The sequence below is a fragment of the Bicyclus anynana genome, chromosome 15 (genome assembly GCF_947172395.1).
Source record: "Bicyclus anynana chromosome 15, ilBicAnyn1.1, whole genome shotgun sequence".
Lineage (NCBI taxonomy): Eukaryota > Metazoa > Arthropoda > Insecta > Lepidoptera > Nymphalidae > Bicyclus > Bicyclus anynana.
Genome location: NC_069097.1, coordinates 14,720,358 through 14,726,357, shown reverse-complemented (window position 1 = coordinate 14,726,357; position 6,000 = coordinate 14,720,358).

Here is a 6,000-nt window from a genome sequence, read left to right as displayed (position 1 = left end):
AGTTTGAGTATGCGTCCAAAAACCGATACTCGCTTTCGGTTGCCAGTATAACAAGAATACGTTCAAGAATAATTGACTTATTAGTAGTAGTAAAATTAGTAGTATTTATTTTATTTTATTTCATGTTTATTATAATTTAAAGTTACTATAACTTTCACGACATTTCACAAAAAAATGTGTTTCTATTTACAGGAACGAAGTTAATATAACTTACAATGCTCAAACATGGCTCTGACTTGCTCAGACCAATTACCATTGGACCTAGAACGCACTGAAATTAGTTTTTTGACACATGTAATTTTTACACAATGAAACATCGTTCGTGTCGTTCATAAGGTAACCCACAGATTAAGGGTACTAAGATAAGTCAATAAAATAATATATTTATTGTAGCTCGACTAGCAATTATCGGAATTAGCACTATAATTTTAATAATCTGATAAAACTATCAATAATGATTGGTTGCACCATATTTACAGATCCTTGTACTTGTACCGACTGGTAAATCCATAAATCTATGCTTGTACCGAATCGTAAATTTAAGGATCCTTGTGATAATGACAGTAAATGCCGCACAGAGTTTTTAGTTCCATTTTTATTAACTTCTACTCTTGTCGTAATACCAAATAATATAATTATTACCTTAGGGTTTATTCTTTATTTTCATGATAAGCTGCATAATTGTTAGGGTTTTTGATAAGGGCCGTTCCATTACAGGCCTCATATTCTATTGCTCTCTAAAGGGATTAAATTAAAGAAAACAAAATAATTAAATTGTGTATTCATAAGGCTCGTTTATTTTTCTCAACCGCCAGAACGTGAGGTCACAAATAACAATTGGATATACATAATTATGTATTTAAAACAACACAAAATAAATTCGTTTACAATAAATGCGTTATCATCATTAACACTACATTTTTTTCTTAATATAAAAATATTTAAATAGGTCTGACTGAGCATATTTTTAGCTTATTAAAGCATCACACATAGAATTAATATTACTTAAGGGTAATATTTATTTTATATCACGGTTTATAATTATAGAAATAAATAAACTACCGTCAATATATAGATATTATGTTATTTTTATTCTTAATTATGTTACACCGTTTCATTTATTTAGTTAATATTAAATTTATTTGATTAACAAAACAATAATGATTTCTGAACTTATAACCTAGCGTAGGTACACCTTCTTAATTTTAGAAATACTTAACATTAAAAATTGCAATACCGAGATAACGCCAGATATATGCCGGCCGTAAGTCAAAAGTCTCGTTGACTATGGCAGGGGCAGGGAATCCCGTCCGATTCACAATTTTTTAATATTATTGTATTTTCGAAAATAATTTAGAAACTCCTACTTAATTCATTATTTTAATAAATTTGTAAAACAGATTGAAATACAAATACTAGTACATATTATACAGTATAAAGAAGTCAGTAAAAAACAAAAGTACAACAAATTGTCAAAACATTCATATACTTTTAACATATCTAGCGACTTAACGTTAGCTATAATAATTAATATTATTATTAACTTATGAAGAGACGCACGAATGTTACAAAATAATTTGGCACAGATTAGAAAATGGCAATATTTTTATATAACTCAACATAAAAGTCATCAGAATTAATTATTTTTTATAAATAGTTTTTACGGCTCGTTGTAATGCGCGTTCTCCTTAAGAAAAGTTGAATAATGAAGTTTATGTTATAAATCTTAGTGATCATTTAAATCAATTTTAGTTTAAATTTACTATATAGACTGATTGAAATCGGCTAATTTACATTGGTCCACAACGAAATTAAAAAATCCACAGAAAATAATTTACCAAATATTTTTTTAATTATAATTTGTAATAAAATTACAATGGTAGGTAATAATTTTTAAAACAACTATATTTTGAAATTAACAGAAAATAGATTTCTACAAAAAAATCAGTCTTGAAGATGTCTAAAGGAAGAACTAATTAGTTACACAAAACAGGAACAAATTTAATAAAGAGGAAAAAAATGTTTGAGATCAAATATCTCATTAAGTTAATATTGCACACATTTTTTTATATAAATAATTATTTATACAAATAATAAATAGTATAGTTTTTAATACAATATTCGTTGTTATGTCATAGTTTATAGTTTAAAATGATTTTAATAGTTATTGTTATAATAATAAGAATTTAAACTTTAAAAAACCAAGTATTAAAGAGTGTCACACATTAAGCTACTCTTTAATCATTATTTTGCATTACTTATACATATAAATGATGTGGATGCCCATGATATTTAAGTTGTTAAGGTTGAATATTTATATAAGGGCCGGCGCATATATGGCGAAGCTGTATGCATGTCGCTATTTATTATCAAACACCTGAAATATAGTCAAGAAAATAAACGTAAATATTTTTTCCGTGGTCCGGCATTACATGTCATGTTAAATAATTCGTAATTTTATTTATACGACAGCATTACTGTCGTAAAGGTTCACTAATGATACCCACCCAGATATACGCCAGCCTTAAATAAAATAAAAAAAATAACGAAAAATAAAATTAAATCAATGCTAGTTAATAACTTACTTAAAAACAAACAGTGTGTTTTATTTGACATATTAATTTATTTCATAGACTAGCCCGTAACTAAATACCAGATTAAAATAGTAACATTTTAATAAATAAAGTCTCCCAAATAGTCTACATTCATTAAAAATAAATGCCAAACACTTACAAACATTATTTATATACAATAACAGGAAGTATATTATTTTTACATTTTTATACTGAATTGGCTCCTCCTACAGTTATGGCCAAAAATTTCACTTATACAGGGTGATTCGGACTTTAGTACCGATATTTTTTTTCGTGGTTCAGTATCATTAATAGAACTTAAATCTACAAACAGTTCGATACATTTTATGTAATTTTTTTTTTATCAATTTATGTCTCAGAAATAACAAAATAATGGACACATTACCAAACAAACTGCGCAAATGCTGGCGGCACTTTGTAAGACGCCGACAAAGAAATACCGGCCGTAGGCATATCGCTTCGGCTTCGACTGACGGGGGTGGCAGAGGTGAGGGGATCGAAAAGGTCAACGGCCCTCGGCGCGGGCGCTCGCTAACCTACCTACCAGCTGATTTTGTAGTTGCCTATTACCTAGTACAGCGATAGGGTGACCCTCAAATTCTGTTTAAACGTAAATAACTTTAGCTAACGATAACTTTGTTATTTTTGAGTTAAAAAAAAAGAAAAAATACGTGTTCATTAAATTTTGTTTATGTACAAAATATAAAAATATCCGTACTAAAAAAAATTTCTTCCTGTATAACAATTTGTAATATATTAATACTGGTAATTATTCAGACGCAAAAGAAAATTTAGAATGAATTTATTTATTTATTATATTTATTTAGACGACGATCCCCTGCGACTCATGTATAGTTTTCATTTCCATGTAAATACGGGTATGAGCTACCTATGTTATTCATTAATAGAATTTTCTAAATCGCTTCAGTGGATCTAGAGATTTTTAAATATCTATTTTTTGTGGGCTCCCTTAAAAATAGTTTAAGTCACTTTAAGTAATTTTCAACTGATCATATTAAATAAGGCTACATTATAAAACATATGGTCCCTTTTTCAACAGACTAAAATACTTCAAATATTACACTTTAGTACAAGAAATGTGCGTACATTTAAAGTTGTTACGAACTTACATTCCGCTTACAGTACACAAATGGATCAATGTGGAGCAATATGGAGCAATTTCAATGAAATGTTTCAGCAACAATGTCGTCGACATGTATTGCCAAATTCTTTTGTCTATATTTTGTATAATAAGTATATATATTTTAATGCACAATATGAAAGGAATTTTAGAAGTATTTACAAATGAACAAGATTTCTTTTGGCCATAACCATCGCAATTAGTAATTTGGCATCACGTTTAATACAATACAAAATTATTATAGTCTAACTACATACAAAATCCGATTTTTTTTTTTTAAATTAAATATTAGGACATGTACACACATACCTTAAACACAAAGTTTGTTCAAAATTACAAAAAAATCCAACAGACTGTGTATTACAAATTTTATAACATGTGAAAAAGTATTGTATAACATAAATCATTTAATAACATAAAAGTAATATTGTTAAAAATTATAAAAATTCAAACAAAGGCCAACTATGTCTTGTCAAATATTCTACAGATAGAAAAGTATTTTTATTTGTTTCAAATTATTTTGTTAGTGATTACAAATTATAGCAGTGCTTATTGGTCCAAAATGAATGAACTAAAATTTTCAAAACATACAAAGTTTAATACATATACAAGTATTTATAATATAATATGATATTCTAATAATAATTCTATATACATTTTAAATACCTATTAGTAGGTACACACTATATTAATTTTATTATTAATACATAAAGTTATTATTAATACATATTACCTATAAAATTATAATCTTGCTGACATGTCTAGCCCATCTATTTTTTCTACGTAGAGAGATATTAAATTATAACAAAAATTGATGTATTAAATAGAATTTGCCACAGAAAATAACTAATCCATATAAACTGCGCAATTAGGTTTCCTACTCAAGAATTTCTTACAGGTGGGTAATACATATAAAATAAAATTGTATATTTTTGTATTAAAGTTTGTAGAGTTGTTTGGACAAACGCAATATGCAATTTTGGAGACAGACACACACGATCAAGATAACCGTCAAGTTGCAGCGCCCCTGTGGATGTGTTCAGTGAAACAAAATATTGAAATACTTGCTACTTGTTTTTTAGGCAATTATTATACATATATAGTTAACAAACGAGTGCTGTTGTGCAAGATGAACAACCTACAACACAATACACTAATCACAATGGCTATGTTAGAAATGGACGAAGAAAAAAGAATTTATGTAATTATTAAAAAGATCTAAGGGTATCAAAATAGATCTATAGAAGAGATAAACTAGAAAACGAAACGACATTTTTGTAGTAACTAATAAAGTCGACTAAATTGCCAGGGACTTGTTTACTCGGTGAACCAGTGAGCGGAGTCGCGTGGTTGGAGGTGCTACACGCCCTTAAGAAATATAATAAAACTAGCTGCCACGCGGTTACATCCACGAGGGTCCTATTCCCGAAGGAATACGGGGATAATATATATCCTATAGCATTCTTCGATAACTGGGCTATCTAACACTGAAAGAATTTTTCAAATCGGACCAATTGCTCCTAAAAAAAGCGCGTTCAATCAAACAAACTCTTCTGCTTTATAATATTAGTATAGATGGATTGACTAAACTAAACTAGGAACTTACTCGACAAACATTTTGATGTTCAGACACGTTTAACTACTAAATTACTCGCTACTGGCATAATGCGCTTAAGCGCGCTACGATCTTGAAGATTAACTTGATCGTGTGTGGCTGGCATAACGTGACCTTCATTGCTACATAGCTACACAAGTGTCTAGCGATAATTTGCACGCGCCTGATAATGCGAACGATTTGGCTGAACTTGAGTTTCGCCCGAAAAAGCAATCTTTATCTGTTTGATCAATGATAGCGTTATTTGTGATATAGGTGAACTGAATGCCGATTAGTGGTACGAGTAGGTAGGTATACCATGATTTATATTACGTTTGATAACAACTGGAAACTGGTGAAAAGTGTAGCTAGAACAAAACCAACCTCAAATGTCATTTTACTAGGAAGTATAATTTAGGGTTTTAAACAGACTATGGTTGGTGTTGTTTTTGACCCCCGACGCAAAAAGAGGGGTGTGTTATGTTTGACATGTCCGTCTGTCTGTGGCAACATAGCTCCCGAACGGATGAAGCGATTACAATTTGGTTTTTTTTGTATGTAGGTGACTTAGATATGTTTAATAAAAATCGGTTGAGCCGTTTAAAAGTTCTGGGGGTTAAAAGTGGGGAAGAATAACCGAATGTCTGCAAATATAATGTAGGGTCTCAAAT